We start from the raw sequence: 17185 nt of genomic DNA, 5'->3' as shown, positions 1-17185 counted from the left end.
AGAATTGAACACCGGCCTAGAGGAGAATGAGGGAGTGACCCTTATAATGCGGCACCAGAATTCACATCCAAAGGTAGTTGGCATGCTTGTGGTGTAGATACTACTCCGAGAAAAATTTCTCTACTGAATTTTGTTTATAGTGCTTAATTTTAGCCCTGGGCTGCCCATTCAATCCAAATTTGCAGCTGTATCTCACACTTTCAGGACTAACTGGGTGATATCTACATCCTTGTAAAGTGAACCCAATGGGTGTGTCTTGCTCACAGTACAACAGAAGGATGTCTATTTCATGCTTTTTGTTTGTATTGATCTGTGATGGCCTTGATGTCCCTTAACAAAAACATTTCTAGAAACTTGTATGGAAGTCTCATCCTTCCTAAACCGAAGAAACCAAGTGAGGCCATATCAATCCTAATTTCTGTTTGCAAACCTAGGACAGTCTGTCATTTCTTAGCTGAGAGAAGAAGGAATGGCTATACCAGAAGAAAATACAGGTTTTATTATTTGTCTACCCAGTACTACTAAGGATTCATGTGGAGCAATGTAGAGCCACATCTCCAACTTCTTTAGCAATGTGCCATGTGCAGCCTTACATGCGTAGACCGCATTTATGCCCTGGCACAGCTTCAGATACCTAGGCTCAACCTCATATGCCCAGTACAGTTTCACGTGACATGGTACATTATTACATGCCAAGGTACTGCCTTCAGAGCCTCCCAGATTCATATGCCTTCAGGTACAGCCATGTAAGACCAGGTACAGGCCCAAAGTCTTCGGAAAAGCCTCTTGTGGCATGGGCAGCTGCCAATGCATAGGCCTAATCTTGAACACTCTGTCTCAGCAACATAGGCACCTGTACCATAGTCCTATTGGTCCTCTTCAGTGAGCTTTGCCCCCAGTGTCTTGAAGCCCTGGTGGCTTCCCAGTGTGGTGTTATAGCTTCAGCAGTGGGCAGGAGAAAGGGCATTAGATAATGTACTCTTTAAATGAGGTGCAAGAGTCTGCCTGGGGTCGGGGGGGGGGGTGCATATGGGAGGGTGTCTAGTGGGGGCGTTGGGTAGTACAAAGTAGAGCAACCCCTCTTCCTTCCTACACAGCATCCAGCATATTTGGTGACAGGAAGAGTCCCTGCCCCCTCCAGATGATGCTCATCAGCAGATAGGCTGCTGAGATGTGCATGTTTGTACAAGACGGGCAGTAATGGTAGAACGGAGACACTGGTCGTAAAGAATAAGTGGGGCCTTCGTTACTGCTGCTGCCCCCTTGCGTCCTAGAATCAGTGGTCACAGAAGGCAGTGTTGGGAGTATCGAGGGATTGGCCACAGGTCACGGGTAAAGTTTCTGTAGACACTTCAATGATGTTCATAGCTCCAGCACTTCACAAAGGCCAGAACTTCAGGATGATTATTTTCAGATCTCCTTAAAAAGTAGCCACAGACGTGTTCTTACTTCACTTCGCTCTAGGTGAAGGCCACTATCAGAATGGAGTACTTCGCCCATGTGTCCACCCAATGCCGGGATGCGGCAATTGCCAGACTCTGAATGAAATAATACTTTATCTTTCCGTACTAAGATAACTGAATATTGGGATCAACAAAGTGATAGTTTTTGTACAGTTTAGGGCTTTCTCAAAACCTTGGGATGTTTAAAATCCATCCAGGAAGTTCTGGTTGTTACGGAGGCAGCGACTCCGGTTCCCATCCAAGCAGGGTTACTTTTCCATTCATAGGAAGATGTAATTTGCTGGTCTCGTGTATGACACCTTTATGTTAGAATCTCTGAAGAATATCTACAAAGTTTGGGGTCAAGATAATTCTGACCTAAGGCTGGTCCAACCCTTTGGTGACCAAATTAAATAAGCAAGCTTTTTTGTTTTATTTGTTTTTTATTCTTATTTTTTAATTGCAAATGTGTTGCAGTTACATTATAGCTGTGAAAAAAATCTATATATATATATATACATACACTGTATATATAAAAATGGTCACTAGTTTAGTGAGTTTTTTCCTTCTATATCGTACCTTAAAGCACACGCCATTCTATTAGAACCTTGAACTCTATTGACGAGAAGTGAAACATTTATTTGCAATAAATAGAAAGCCTAAGTTCAACCTCTGAAGTTTATTGCTGCCCCTTAAATAATACTGACATTTCTAGGCAATGCGGTGAAAGCTGACAGTGTACATTTGTGAAATATGCAGATCTATCTTTTTTTATTATTCGTTTTTTTTTTCTTTTTTCTATTTACCTCTCTCTGCCCCCATTTCCTTGGAAAACATATTGTGTGCTGGACATCTTAAGCTCAACCTTGTTCAACAATTTGAATCCAGATTCCAACCATACTCCAGCACAACAGTCACTTTTCAGGTTGCTTTTTACAAACTGTACTTGCTTGCTAACTGTTACTTAGGCCTGTTTCTTCTAGTGGATTTACTGGTGGCTATTGCCATCATTAAACATGGACCACTGATGCCCATCCTATGTTCTTGCATGTGCATGGAATTCAAAGTCCATCAATGGTTCTCATCCTCTCTCTCTGACTGTAGTGTGTGAAGATGTAAGACTTCAGATCATGTCCCCTCCCCAGGTGCAACAAAGTTCCTCATGACTAGATGTTGTGGCCATCTCTTGCTAGCATGTACATGGGTGTAAGAAATTGGATTATTATTTGAGGTGGGCAAATGTCCACATTGAGTAATAGTCACAACTCTCAGGGTGAGCCCTTAAAGTCACTAAACTAATCTGAGCTCAACCCACCTGGTAGCTATGGCAAAGAGCAGACATGCTTCACTGCGGGAATTGTGTAAGGTATTTATGCAGCACTAAAACAGTAATAAAGTAAAAACATCAAGCAATAAAAATCCGAAACAGAATTAGAAAAGTGTAATTAACTTAATTACACAAAAACGACAAAAAACAGTGATATGATTTAACAATTTAAATAAAAATTGCACCAATGGCAGTTAATGGTCGTAGTAGACCAAATCCTAAGCACAATTGCAGGTCAACTGCAATAGCTACCTGTTGGGTAGCTATACACTTAATAAGTTCTCAAAAATTCTCAATTGAGACTTGATACACCAAACATATATGTCTCAGTGAAAGTCCGAAGTCAAGAAGTTTGAAAAAGTTTCAAAGACCCAGTCCAAAAAGGGACTTTGTCTTGTTTTTTGAACAAAACATCTTCTCCAAGTGGGACAAGGGTGAAATTGTATCCACCACTGAGGATGCATACTTGAAGCGGCTGTATGACGGAACAACGCATTCCATTGCAACGCATGCCTTCACCACACATGCATTACAATGCCAATGCCATTACCCCCACATAACCTTAACCATGCATATCTAACAACAAATATGCATTTAGCACACATGATTTTACAATGTATTTCGTTGTAAAAGCATGTATGGTAAATGCATATATGTGGTTACGGTTTTCCCTGGCCCCTGCCCTAAACACTAAAAATGGACCTATGCAACGTAGGCCTTTAAAAAAAACAAAAAAGACATAGCGACCCCTGCCCTGAACCCTAAAACTGCCTCCCAAGTCCTAAAACCGAACCCCCCTGCCTTGAGCCCTAAAACGTGATCCCAGCGTGACCCCCCTTCCTGTCCCCAACCCTTTAAACCCACCCCAAGCCCTAAAACAGGACCCCAGCGCAACACCTTCCCTCGACTCTCCGATGCTTTAAAAAAAAAAAAATGAAACCCACCCCCACCCTGAGCCCTTACACCGCCCCCTGTCCCAAGCCCTAAAGCCATACCCCTACCAAGCCCTAAAACCATAACCCACCCCCCTGACCCCAACCCTTTTAAACCCCACTGCCCCAATACTAAAGCCTAAGCCCTCCCCCCCACCAAGACTCTAAAACTGCCCCATTTCCCCTTCCCCTTACCTCACTTTCCTCACAACGAGGCAGCTCCCAAGGCAGGCAGGTAGGTCACAAAAAGGAAACAGAAAGGTCTTTCCGTTTCATTTAAGACCGCTGATAGCCTTTTCCACACATATGCCTTAACCACCACAACCATGCATGCCTCTACAACTTAATTCATTGTAAAGGCATGCGTGGTAAAGGCATATCCATTGCAAAAAAATGCATGGTTAAGGCTATGCTTGGTAAAGGTGCATGCGTTGTAATGCATGTGTGGTTCAGGCTCTTCGACGTTACAGCTGTATGGTAACGGATGTTTACCGTTGACGCTGGTTGGTCCCATTGACTTTTGGACCTTTTGTGATTCTTGTTCAAAAAGGTTTCCAAGTCCCAACACAGAAAATGAATCTGAAATTCAATCTGATGTTGAGGAAATGCTGTTGGGTACTTTTTGCATTAGGTCCCCTTGACTCAGGATCTCTGGAGCAAATGTTTTCAAGTTTCCAAACTTTTTCTTGGTTTCAAAACAACCACAGGAATACAATTCCAAGCCCTCAGGATCTTGAGGTACGGCCTCTATAGACTCTCAAAGTGTCAGGCAGAGACCACCAACAAAGTTTTAAGTCCAAGTTCAGTTGGCACTGGTCAGCAGGGCACTTTAGGAAAAAGGCCTCTTGAAACATGTCACTGGAGCCACTTAGGAACTGACCTTCAGAGTTGTCTTCTTAGTCCTGAGTACAAGAGAGAGCAGCTCCAGTCGTTCATGAATCACCTCAGGTCACAGGCAACAGGTCCTGTAAGTCTTCTGACGAGGTGCCACATTTATGGCTGGCATTGGGCACACCCTAACCAATGGAGTAAAAGGTCACGGGGACAAATCTGCCCAATTTTCCAGTAGTTTGTTTGCCTTACTGCAAACAGGCCGAACATGTCATACACCAGGGCATATTCCTGATGGGGAAGTCTTAAGACACACTCAGCTTGGGTCGTGGGAGTTGTCGGATCTTCTATCGCTCCTTGCACATGTCATTCTTTTTCAATTGGCTGCCATTCCTTTCACACAATGAGACCCACCTCTTCTGTGTCCCTCAGTGTGAAGCCTGGGCATCACTCGAGACTCTTCTTTGAATTGAGCAGTTTATATTGATGAAGGATACAGATACCGCCTCTTCCTACTGCAACTACAATGCAAAAGCAAAGCTCTCATCACTGGCTATGACTTTTGCTTTATAGTCCAAGTCACGATCATCTCCAGAGTTGTCTATGAAAGTACCATCCTAACTGCAATTGTTGAGTCATCCCTCTACAATCTGAATGCCAACCTTCACCCTTCTGCACTTCTCATTCAAAGTGGAAAGAAATTAGATTTCAGTTTTAATATGTTGAAAGGTGTGCACTGTCACTTAATCAGTGCATGCACCCCCTCTAGACTAATTTATATTGCCTTCAAATTGGTGAAACTCCAAACCTCGGCTGCCTGAGTTCAAACCTTTTAATTTCAGGAAGCCTCTTTCTGATCCAGGTTATAACAAATACTTTCAGACTCAACATGCCTTGCTACAAAAAATTGAAAACCTATGCAAACACATTCTCAGCTGTTGCCCATAAATGTTGCCAAATGCAATTCCAAACAATGCTACTCTTAGTGCCACTGACTTCTGATTTCATAGAGAATCTAAAATCGGCCATCTTTTAACATCTGTATGTAGTTGCTAGCACCACTTGTGTTTCACCTATCCAATTCTTTCCAGGGTTCGAACAAGCCCAAGTTTTGAACCAATTTATATATCTATACACAAATCAATCCATGCCAAACTTTAGACTATACAGTGAACAGATTCAATACACAAAGTTAACATTTGCTGTAGCCAACTTCCAGCCAGAAAGACTGGAAGGGGCCGTATTGCAGTAATCAGTGCATTTTTGGACACCTATTGCGTCCACAGCAGAGCCATTGTGATCTTGGTCTCTATTACATAAGTCTTGGTTTCATGGCCACGTGCCAGACCTGCTAGATTTTAGTCCATCTTTTAAGGACAGGTCATTTTCGACACAGGTGGGCCACACAGTCATCTTGTACTATGTCAAAGGTGCTGAGATGTTTCGTTGGGTCCTGTTATGTGTAGTTCATTGAGAGTCACTGGTGGAGGACCACTAACTGTTTCTTAAAACCTTAAAGTGCCTTCATCATTTTGGAATAGTTTGTAGGGCACCTAAGGGCTAGCAGTTGCCAGTCATCCAGATATGAACAATGAAGTCCATATAACCAGCAGTCACTCTATGCCAGTTTACAAATACGTTCTTTGTTATGGGTTATGTTTCATTTACCATTTTTGTTGCTGGCATTATCTTGGAATACAAAAAATGGAAAAGTGTATTAACGAAATATCAAATTAAAATTAATTATTTGATCATGAATATTCGATTCAAGACACGATTTAAGATACAGTAACATCAAGATTATACAGTGCATTAATGAGCTTTCCTTTAAATTGATCGGTATTCATTGAGAGAAGAGAAGGTGAGGATATATAGTTATTTTCTCCCTGAATAAACACATTTTAAAAAAACTCTTTTCCAGTTAAGCATTCAACAAATCACTAATAACTAATATGTTACTTTAGAATTTAGCTTATGTTTTTGCATCTAGGCTGTCCATAAAAAACATACAACAGCACACTGTTTAGCTTGATGAAGAGAGCGACACATGGTTAAAAAGGTAATATATGTCTTATATATGTAGGTTGTGGACTAACAGTCATTATTCAAGTGTCCTTCAAGAAACTTCTTTCGGAAAAATCTGCTAGTGTTGTCATGGCTTCTGTATCAATCCAGTTCTTATCTTGCACCCTGAGCCTTGATTTACATATGCAGTAGACAATTTTAAGGAAGGGCTGACAACTTTTTTTTTTTTACATACCGCGTTTCATAATTTGCGAATTTGTGATTTTCATATGTATTAGAAATAACATTTTGGGCAGTAAATGAGTGCTTTCATAATTTTTTGGGACCAACTAAGGCTACGTTGACACCAACTTGAGACCCAGTTCGGAGTGTCTTCTAAAGAGTTCTTTGATGTCCAGCTAAGGTAACGCTATAGAGACAGGCCCTTACTGGAGAGAGAGAGGCTCTTCTGTTTCTGTTGCAGGTCTTCGGAGTATCTCGGGCAACTTTTCCTAGAGTTGTTCCTCTCTCGTGCAGAGAGAAGACCATGCAAAATAGTTTTATGGGACACCTCATCAAACAACATTTTGAGGAGAGTCTACAGCCCCTCAACCCTGCAGTCCTAGGTGTGAGGGACAACATCTTCACCTTAGACATCAGCACCTGCTGGAGAATAAGCTTTAGGTCTGCCTCAAGAGATCGCCTTCCTGGGCTCGAGGTAGCTAAACTATCAATAACCCAATCTCTGTTATATGATGCAAATATCTCTTTAGCAACCTTAAGGTCATAAAGTCACAAGCTATCTTGGCTATCAAATCTTTATTTAGCATTCAGATCATAAACAGTGGTCTTAACATTAGCAAGCCACACAATTCTTGTGGACTCAGACAATACACATCCTAAGGTATTTGCTGATAAACCACATCCTGACAGTCAACAACCTTATCCTAAACAGCAGCTATTTCAGAACAACTAACTCCCCTACTGGGCAGAGATTCATTTCTGCCCGTAACATTTTCACAGTGGGTGCCTGTTCCTAATTGCATCAGTTTTTCTAAGAATTTATTGTCCATAATCTGTAGTAGGCCACACTTTACGAGCCCCAGTAATGCATGGAGTACACCAGAGAAAAACGTTTTCTAACTTGTTGGAGAACTTGATATTTGGCTCAGAAGTTTGAGTCAAGACATTCACAGTCTTTTCTATCTATGGCCCCCAAGGGCTATTGCCACTCAACCTCAAGCCTAATTGAACAAGTATGCAAGTGATCTCAGGAGGGGAACTGCTGATGGAGAAACTTGGATGATGAACCAAGCTCTTGACCACAATTTCTAAGTCTAGCATTAGCGACAGCCTTTGGATTTCACCAAAACTATATGTATAATAATATACCTAATTATATAGCCTTTCAGCAAGTCCTCTTCATCCACTCATTTGTTAATGTGTGAGTCACATTTTATTTCCATCCACTACAGCACACAGCATGGGGAGATCAGTCAGCTCACTTCAGCCATTGGCTAACTTCTTTGTGATTGACAGTATTCTGTTGTTTCACAAGGAGCAGATCCTCACAAAAAGTAGTTCCCTTTAGTGCCAGCGGCTATTATGGCAATGTGTGCTTATTGAGACCAAACAATATTTTCACTTTTAGCTAGTATTGCTGGGTTATTGAGGGCCTGCCATTTTCCATTTCCCCCAACAGTACCAATATACCTAACAAGTATTGACAAAGCCAAAAGGCTGGCGGCTAACTCATAGCTTATGGTTTTGCCAATACTTGTCTTATCTATAATGATTAATAAATACCTGGTTTAACAATAAATTGAAAATGTGTTTAATATGTGACATAAATTAGTTTCACTATCTGCAAGTAACATTTCATTATCAGAGAATTAGGGGATCAGAACAGTCGTATGACTTACCTGCAGGATATCAGCACTGGCGTCAATAGTAGTTGCAGGAAGATCATTTAGGAACAAATTAAAAAATGTGGTCTAGATGGCAGGCTTGTTGTACTTCAGTCAAACGTTGGGTAGACTGAATTGGCTCCTCTTTCAATTTATAGTGGGTTTGCCCATAGTTGTTACTGCGCAGCTGTATGATTGAAAAAAGCAAACATTTATCCATCTTCATCTGAAAAGGTGCTTGAAGCTATGTAAAGTCAAAAACTCAACACTTTCTTTGATGGGCCTATTTCCTGATAAAAAGGGTGACCCTTAGACCCAGCTTAACGGTACACGTTTGTTAAAACTGGCTTAATGGTTGCAATAATAATATTAGTATCACACCACTGCTGAAGCTCAATAGAATTACTTTATCTAATATCTGGTTGGTGAGATCGATTAATGAGACAAGTCTATAGTTACTTGTCCGGGCGTGATCAGGTGTTTTGAATATTAGGCACCAAGTATTGCCGTAGAGGACTTAGTACTATTTATTATTCTTGGGTCTGTTACACATAATCTATATAAAACGTATTTATGCATTTTTAAATGCAAAGCGAGGATTTAAACCAAAATAAAAAAAAAACAAGCAAATAGAATCACATGTTTTCTAATCTTGCTAACAAATCATTTAATGTATGTAAAAAAAAAAAAAAAAAGTTTCAGAATTTTCTAAGATAGTAGAATGTGTTCATACATGCGCTGCCTACAGCATTTCCATTTAATTGTCCAATTAAAATGTCTCTTTCAATTTCCAGCTCACTGTATATAAGTAAATGTAACGCAATCAGCAGCATGTTTCCACAGTACAAGATCTCACCCATCTATTTATCACCCATCTATCGAGTAGCAGAAATTGACCTATTCTTATCAGAAAAACAATCTTTAGTCCTCAACACGAGATATATTAAGAAAGTAATTGCAATTTAATGGCTTTATATGATGTGGACACAGGTCTGGTATGAAGGTTGTGTATTTAGGTAATCAAGGTAAATCTCCATTATCATTTGTAACAGCAAATGTTTCACTTGTGTCTTAAAATGAACCTTAATCGTTTTATTATTGGCACCAGACTTAAAGTTCTCACTCCCAACTAACCACATTTCTCCCTACTTGTTTTTTTTCCCATTCTCCTTTAATACATGGTTTGCACACGCTTGGTGATGTGCCCCTGGCCAAATAGGCTCACAGAATTATGACCCAGCATCACCATGTCTTAGTTCACTTCCAATCCCACTAAACAATCCTTGTGGCCTCAAACAAGTAGTATCTGTAGCAAGTGTCCTTTGCAGCAGGCTACAATTGTCAGATTGATCAGCCACATAGGACTAAGTATTAAGAACATTCCTACCATTGAAAATAGAAATACTCAAATTCTAAACTTTTAATCTTGCAACTCTCACTCAAACCTGTCCAGACTGCTGAGGAGTAGCCACATATAATCGTTCAGGCAACTTACTGCTGACAAAATTGCCCACTTTAGTTAGGCAAGATTTCCTTTCTCTTGTTCTATCTACATTCTCAGTAATCATTCACTGGTAGGCATTCAGTGCTTTGCTGATTTTTTTTAAAACAAATTGAACAACGAATACGTTCTGATTCGCTGTTTGATCCACCAAGGAGTGAGCCTAGCGCACAATCTCTGAACAGTTAAAAAATGAAACACCCAAAAGACACCATTCGGAGTAGCTCTGTACAAGAGCAACCTAGCTTGAAGGATTTCTTCCACTCAATCCCTGCCCTGGCTACCAATACAACAGATTCCTTATCTACTCAATTAAAGCTCTTTACCTTACTGTTGGCTTCTGGATAGTACTTGGCAATCCTCCTGCATCTAATGGCACACTTGGAAGGATCCACTTGTATAACAGTGCTGGTGAACTATGGCCCATTGTCTAAGATGATTTTCCCAGGAGTCCCCTCACGGCAGAATACATTATCAAGGAACTCCACAATCAATTCAGAAGTAACCCTCCTAATTATCCTTACTTCTGGCCATTTGGAGCAATAATAGACCAAAACAATACCATTAGCCTTCTGCACAGGAATAACTGTAAAATGTCACTTTAATACCCAGCTTCTGCTAAAGACTGCCAGAAAGACCTAAAGGTTGAGAATCCACAACACAAGCCTTGGCAGATTAGTCACTATGAGCACAAGCAGAACAAACAGAACAATCTCTGACTCACTTATCCAAAAGTATATCCATACCTGGTGATCACTGATAAGAGTATGCCTCTTGATCACTCACATACCAAAATGTCACATTTAGAAGAATCCAATACACCTTTTACGCAATCTAATACCCAAACAACATTGTCTCTTTTAGCATTTGGTTTTTACAACAGAATATTGATCAACAATATAAAAGTACAGGAATATCACTAACAATCGATCAAAAATATATCATACTTAAATAAAAAACACATATCAAGATTAAATATATTGCCATTAAAAAATATCTAAAATGCCCAAATATGTCTATCAAACCTAAACAAATGCACAATATCGTTTCAACGTTAAGTAGATACACCACTACACAAGCACTGAAAATGCAATCATCAACAATGAAAATATTGTTACCAAAAAATAAAAAATATATTTAAAATGCACTAAACCAATTGTTTTCGAACTTTTCCCAACCACAACCCACTTTTCAGAACAACACACGTTCGCAACCCACCTACCTTTAATGAACATGAGCAACTGTGATTTTTTAATTTAAGTAAAACATGGTGTGGTAGTGCATTGACATTTACAGACAGCACATTTTCAACAGGAATGGCCACTAACTCTGCATATACACACAATTTTACTGATGAAACTATGCATCACACATTTCAGACTATATACTCCAGCAAGATTGTGACACAATTCACTTTAAAAAGTCCTCTCACCTTTCAGTCAGAGAAAAAAAGATAAACGGCAATCCTACCTTAAAAGGATAAGTAACCTGCTTTTGGTCACGAGATCGCTCCCCCACGTCCGCAGCACCACCAAGCTGTGCCCTTTTCCTTGACCCCGCACACGCTGCTGTTCGCGTGTTTGAGGCCCTCCTCCACCCGCAGGCATCCGCCTGTGCCTCACCCTGGTGTCTAGTGGGCTTTGGTAAGCGTCACTAGACTTGTGCTTTGTGCCATTTTATGTAATTGTGACTTGTTTTCTGTGCCTTGAATTACTGTGCCATTCATTCCTCAATTTTCCTTCTGTGCCTTTTTTCTGTTTTTTTTCTGCCGCTTTTGCCCCTTGTGCGCTCCCCTACCCGGCTCTCTCTGAGCTGTTTTCCCGCCGCTGCCTCCCCGCGGCCCCGCCCCCCTCACACCCCCATTTACCGCTCCCACCCCTCTCCCAGCTGCTCCTCCCTCCCCCCTCCCTTCTTAATGGCGGTCGCTGCGCGTCGAGGGTGAGCGACCTCTGACCTGCTTTTGGTCAGGAGATCGCTCCCCCACGTCCGCAGCACCACCAAGCTGTGCCCTTGTCCTTGACCCCCGCACACGCAGCTGTTCGCGTGTTCGAGGCCCTCCTCCACCCGCAGGCATCCGCCTGCGCCTCATCCCTGGTGTCTAGTGGGCTTTGGTAAGCGTCACTAGACTTGTGCTTTGTGCCGTTTTATGTAATAGTGACTTGTTTTCTGTGCCTTGAATTACTGTGCCGTTCATTCCTCAGTTTTCCTTCTGTGCCTTTTTTCTGTTTTTTTTCTGCCGCTTTTTCCCCTTGTGTGCTCCCCTTGCTGGCCCTCTATGAGCCGTTTTCCCCGCCGCTGCCTCCCTGCGGCCCGCCCCCCTCGCGCCCCCATTCGCCGCTCCCTCCCACCTCCCAGCTGCTCCTCCCTCCCCCTCCCTTCTTAATGGCGGTTGCTGTGCGTCCGCGCAGCAGGCGCGCCAGAGGCAAGCCCGTCTGCGCCCGTCCGCGCCTGGACCGCGCCCACCGCCACCCCCCCTGGTCTACAGGACCCCTGCACCTCCAGATGCCGCTACACGGCCGACCAGCTCAACGCCCTCAATCTCGGCCGCATCACAGTATGCTTCTAGTCCTCACCGAGGAACACCAACGGACCCTTTTCCTGCCGCGCCTGCAGATTCACCTGTGACAGAACAACGAAACCAACAAAGACCGAAACAAACCACCTCCACTGCATACTCCTCAACACCCGCTCCGCACGCAATCGAGCTCTGGGACCTGCTCCACTCCACCGCCCCAGACGTAGCCTTCCTGACCGAAACCTGGTGGAACGATTCCTCGTCAACACACCAACCCACATCGCCGGCCACACGCTTGATCCCATCTTCTCCTCAATCGCCCACGTCACCTTCAACCATACCACCGTACTCCACTGGACCGACCACCACTGCATCCACTTCACTTACAAGAAACATACCGAGCACCATCGCACCCAACAACCACTCCGCAGATGCTGGAGCAAAGTGACGGAAGACCAGCTTACCAACACCCTCGCCCAGAACCCACCCACCGACCGAGACACCGCCGCCCACAACCTCACTCTGTGGATCAACGATTGCGCCAACACCCTTGCGCCTCTCAAGAAACACACCGACAACCAAGCCAGAAGAAAAGCCACCTGGTTCACCAACGAGCTCCTAAACTCCAAGCGCGACTGACGGAAACTGAAAAAAGGAATGGCTCCTCAAACGCACACCTGACAGCCTCACAGCCCACAAGGACGCCACCCGCAGGCACCACCAACTCATCAGACAAGCCAAACAATCCCACTTCAAAGACCGCCTGGACAACAACGCACACGACAGCAAAGAGCTCTTCAGCATCGTGAAAGAACTCTCCAACCCCAGCGCCAATGTCAACGACATCCTTCCATGCCAAGAACTCTGCAACTCGCTGTCCACCTTTTTCCACCGGAAGATCACGACATCCACGACAGCTTCAACGCCACTCCCACGCCAGACCCCACCCCCGAAAGCTCCACCTGTGCAAACCGCCTGACCTCCTGGACCAACGTCAATGACACAGAGACACGCAAGATCATGAACTCCATCCACTCAGGATCTCCGTCAGACCCCTGCCCCCACCACATATACAACAAAGCCGACTCCACCATCGCCCCCCAACTACGGAAGGTCATCAACATCTCCTTCGAAACAGCAACATTCCCGGAAAGATGGAAGCACGCCGAAATCCGCGCCCTCCTCAAGAAGCCCAAAGCAGACCCCAACGACCTCAAAAATTTCCCACCAATCTCCCTACTCCCTTTCCCAGCGAAGGTGATTTAAAAAATCGTCAACACACAACTAACCAGCCACCTCGAAGACAACGACATCCTGGACCCCCTCCCAATCCGGCTTCAGACGAAACCACAGCACTGAAACCGCCCTTCTCGCCGCCACAGACGACATCAGAGGCCAAATAGACAACGGCGAAACATCAGCCCTCATCCTCCTTGACCTATCTGCCGCCTTTGACACAGTCTGCCACCGCACCCTGAAAACACGCCTCCACGAAACCAGAATTCAAGGAAAAGCCCTCAACTGGATCATCTCATTTCTCTCCGGCAGAACCCAGAGAGTCCGCCTCCCCCCCTTCTGCTCCGAAGCCACCGACATCATCTGCGGCGTCCCCCAAGGCTCATCCCTCAGCCCGACGCTGTTCAACATCTACATGGCCGCCCTCGCACAAGTGGCCCGACAACACAACCTCAACATTCTCACCTATGCCGACGACACCCTGCTCATCCTCTCACTCACCAAAGACCCGCGCACTGCCAAAACCAACCTCCACGAGGGAATGAAATCCATCGCCGAATGGATGAGAAACAGCCGTCTGAAACTGAATTCGGACAAGACAGATGTCCTCATCCTCGGGCCCACCCCCTCCGCCTGGGACGACTCCTGGTGGCCTACCGCACTAGGAACCCCACCGACACCGACCGACCACGCTCGCAACCTGGGCTTCATCCTCGACTCCTCCCTCACCATGTTCAAACAGGTCAACGCACTTTCCTCCTCCTGTTACAACACACTCCGCATGCTCCGTAGGATCTACAAGTGGATCCCAACAGAAACAAGAAGAACGGTGGCACAGGCCCTTGTCAGTAGCAGGCTAGACTACTGCAACGCACTCTACACAGGCATCCCAGCAAAAGACCTACTACGCCTCCAACGCATCCAAAATGCCTCCGCCCGGCTGATCCTCGACGTACCCTGCCACAGCCACATCTCCCACCACCTGAGAAACCTTCACTGGCTCCCCGTGGACAAGAGGATCACTTTCAAGCTTCTTACCCACGCTCACAAAGCGCTCCACGACACCGGACCAGCCTACCTGAACAACAGACTCCACTTCTACACCCCCACCCGTCAGCTCCGCTCCACAAACCTCGCCCTCGCCGTCGTCCCCCCTCATCCGAAGAAAGACCTCCGGCGGCAGATCCTTCTCATACCTCGCCGCCAAAACCTGGAACACCCTCCCTACCAACCTGCGACAGACCCAAGACCTACTCACCTTCAGAAGACTCCTCAAGGCCTGGCTCTTCGATCAGTAACAACAGCACACACCCCCCCCCCCCCAGCGCCTTGAAACCCTCACGGGTACATAGAGCGCTTTATAAATCCAATGATTGATTCATTGATAGTAGTTTGTCAGAAGTCGTGACTTGACTTTTAACCTCTGTCTTTGAATCAGGAAAATATGACAAGATAAACACAGAATTTAAAGGTATCTTTATTTGTTGCTCGAACTTTCACGACCCACCAAAATTCAACACACAGTTTGCGAAACACTGTCCTAACTATTGATATAAAATACTTGAAACTATTAAAAAAAACCTTAAAATCTTTAATATTAATTATTTATCATATATACACAAAATACAATATGTCTAAATATATCATCTACAATATATTAAAATAATTACGTAACAAAATAACATTAACCTACCAAACCAACATTAACTATATATAAATAAACTTCAATAAATATAACTCAATATATATTACACAGTGGTGTTCACTACTGTCTAGGACCTAGATACCATAGGAAGAAAACTTTTTTGTTTGATAATAACTTTGGCATCATTTCACAAATCTTCGTGAAACTTTAAAAAACAATGTTCATCTACGTCAGCTCCTTCCTTGAAAATTTCAGAGTGATCCGTCAAGCGAGGGTTGAGAAAAAAAAGGGGGGGTCCTAAAATGCAATTTCCTCATGCAATTGTCGTATGGATCTTTGAACATCGCTACAGCCTGACCAGCCACACAAAATTAGACCAATTTTGGCAGAAATCTAGCTCTTTAACCAAAAAGTGTGCTTTTTGTGAATTGGTTAAGTGTATTCAGTAGTTGTAGGTATGTTTGCACGGTTGGGTTCGTGGAACTCTTAGTGGGGAGTCCCGCAAGCATGCAACTTAAAATAATAGGGCAATGTGATTGGCCAAGGTGGCCTCTCTTTCCCATTGGCTATATCGCTCCTGCTAGTCCCACAGTAGTTTGCACTGAGATCAGCTAGCCACAGCATGAGAAGAAATGTTACATCTGCCATTTCAGGACACCTTGTCTTGGTTCCTGTCTCCAGAAAATTAAAACAAACTAAGGGCCTGATTATGAGTTTGGAAGTCGGCTTTGCCGACCACCAGACCCATGGTGAGGAGACCGCCGTTGAGATGGTGGTCTCCCCACTGGCCCTATTACAACTTTCCTACTGGGCTGATGAGCGGGAACCAAGGTACACAGCAGACAGTGCATTTCAAAGGTGCTGGGCAGGGGGGGACCCCTGGACTGGTTCTCTTCCAGCTTTTTCATGGCAGTTGAACTGCCATGAAAAAGCTGGAAGAGAACAAGGTTGTGTTCAGCAGGGTGGCACTGACTTCAGCACTGCCCTGGCTGATTACAACCTGCACTGCCATCATCTAGTCAGGATCAAAGATCCTGGCAGGAACGGCGGTGGGTTGGCGGGTCTGCCCACCAACCTTGTAATGTGTTGAAGTCGGACCACCACAACCACGGTGGTCCGACTGCCACAACGGGTCAGGCGGGCTGTAGACTGCCAGACTCTTAATAAGCCCCTAAGTCCACTTATAGCCAAGTCTGAAGATGCTTGGGTTGACAGACTGCACCAATCTGGTTACATATGTCAAATAGTGTCACATACCTTGGTGGAACGCAAACACCAGTACCATGGCACAAATCAAAAGAACTGGGAGACATATCTCCTTCCGAGGGACACTAGGCAGAAGCAATCCTATACTCTACCAATTCCAAGAAATATTAGAAAAAGAGCAAAACTACCAACAATGTAGAATAAATGACTCTGTAACCCAACTAAAACCTAAAATGTCAAAACAATCCAAAGAAATGTATAAATACTACAATGAAAAGTACACATATTTGCTAACAACCACGACCTTCCATACCTAAAATCGGTAGCAAGAACACTACTCTAAAATAACTCCAAATATTCTGACTAAATCAAATATAAAACTGTAAACAAAAACCTATCAAACTAATTATTTATTTATAAAGTTTATTTTAAACACTTTTACCATTCAGTTAAAAATATATATTTTATGATAAAAGCCTCTGAGTGAAGAGTAAAATTCACTAAAATAAATATTAACAAATACATTAATATACAGTGAGCCACACAAATATAGCCTCTTAAAAACACCACACCTAACACCAGTTACCAAAAATAAATATAATTATAAAATTAAATATAATACATAACAAACCATTATAA

The sequence above is a fragment of the Pleurodeles waltl genome, chromosome 10 (assembly GCF_031143425.1).
Source record: "Pleurodeles waltl isolate 20211129_DDA chromosome 10, aPleWal1.hap1.20221129, whole genome shotgun sequence".
NCBI lineage: Eukaryota > Metazoa > Chordata > Amphibia > Caudata > Salamandridae > Pleurodeles > Pleurodeles waltl.
The sequence above is the reverse complement of the archived record's forward strand: the minus strand, read 5'-3'. Positions refer to the sequence as shown.